The 1,421-nt window shown below is 65.5% G+C and overlaps 1 long non-coding RNA gene across 1 annotated transcript; it reads right to left on the minus strand.

The window, feature by feature from the left end:
• Window positions 1-457: 457 nt before the first annotated feature.
• Window positions 458-1,415, minus strand: LOC108510386. The gene is made up of 3 exons (XR_001878801.1): window positions 1,295-1,415; window positions 888-1,074; window positions 458-651 (listed from the first exon to the last, which is right to left on the minus strand). It is a non-coding gene; the product is annotated as an uncharacterized LOC108510386 (long non-coding RNA).
• Between the last annotated feature and the right edge of the window lie 6 nt (window positions 1,416-1,421).

Below are 1,421 nucleotides of genomic sequence, written 5' to 3' on the forward strand. Positions count from 1 at the left end.
GAGCCCCCCCAGAGCCTCCCCAGAATCCCCCCAGAATCCCCCCAAAATCCCCCAAATCCAACATCCCCTCCAAAACCCAACTGGGAGCGATGGGTGGCTCTTTTTCCCCTCTCCCATTTCCCACCCTCTTCCCCCTCACGTTTCCCACCCTTCCCCCCCACCCCGATGAACCACGTGAGAGCCCCGACCCTTACTGGGAGCACTGGGAGCCGACGGGAAGCCCCCAGTTCATCCCTCAGGATCCCACCTGGCACTGGGGAGGGGCCGCTGTATTTATTGAAGCTTTTTTTGGGACAAAGCCCCCGTTCCTGGTCTTCGTTGGGGGATGGCACCAAACCACAGTGTCCCCCCAAATCCCCACGTTCCCCCCAACCCCCTGAGCCCCCCCCGCCCACCCGAGTCCCTCCCCCCGCCCCCAGACCCCCCAAAACCACACGAGGCCTGTAGAAAAGGGGGTTTTATTGCCACCACGGGCGGGGGGGGTAATAAATAGGGGGTCGGGGGGTGCCCCGGTGCCGGGGGTCCCGGGGGGGGTCCCGGGGGGGCTCAGGTGCGGCAGCAGAAGCCGCAGCCGCGGTTCCGGCAGCAGTTGCAGCAGAAGGAGCAGAGCGGGAAGTGGGAGCTGTGCCGGCGCCGGCGGCTCGGGGGGGGCTGGGGGGGGAAAGGGGAGGTCAGGGGGGGTGGGGGACCCCCAGGAACCCCCTCGGGGGCGCTGGGAACCCCCCGGAGCCCGGGGAGACCCCCCCTCCCCCCAAAACCCCTGTGGAGAGGGGCCCTCCCCTGTGGGACCCCGGGAACCTGGAATGCCCCCAAATCCCAGGTGAGGGTCCCCCTGGGTGTCCCCAAATCCCAGGTGAGGGTCCCCCTGTGCCCCCTCCCCGACTCACCTGCCCGTCGCCCTCCTGGTTTTGGGGTGACACCTCCAGCAGAGCCTGGGGGGGGCTGGGGGGGGGATGACTCAGGTGTGAGACCCCCCCCGACACTCGGGACTTCGGCTCCAGCGACGACTCGGGGGGCACCTGGGCCTGGGGGGGAGGGAGGTGATGCTCCAGGCACCTGAACACCCCAAAACCCCTGGGACCCCCCAAAAAACGCACCTGGGACCCTCCAAAAACACCCGAGTCCCCCCAAAAACACCTGAGTACCTCAAAACACCTGGGACCCCAAAAAAACGCACCTGGGACCCTCCAAAAACACCCGAGTCCCCCCCAAAAACACCCGAGTACCTCAAAACACCTGGGACCCTCCAAAAACACCCGAGTCCCCCCAAAAACACCTGAGTACCTCAAAACACCTGGGACCCCCAAAAAACGCACCTGGGACCCTCCAAAAACACCCGAGTCCCCCCCAAAACACCTGAGTACCTCAAAACACCTGGGACCCCCCCCAAAACACCTGGGACCCTCCAAAAACATCCGAGT

Source organism: Lepidothrix coronata, unplaced genomic scaffold, assembly GCF_001604755.1.
Source record: "Lepidothrix coronata isolate B3197 unplaced genomic scaffold, Lepidothrix_coronata-1.0 Scaffold769, whole genome shotgun sequence".
Lineage (NCBI taxonomy): Eukaryota > Metazoa > Chordata > Aves > Passeriformes > Pipridae > Lepidothrix > Lepidothrix coronata.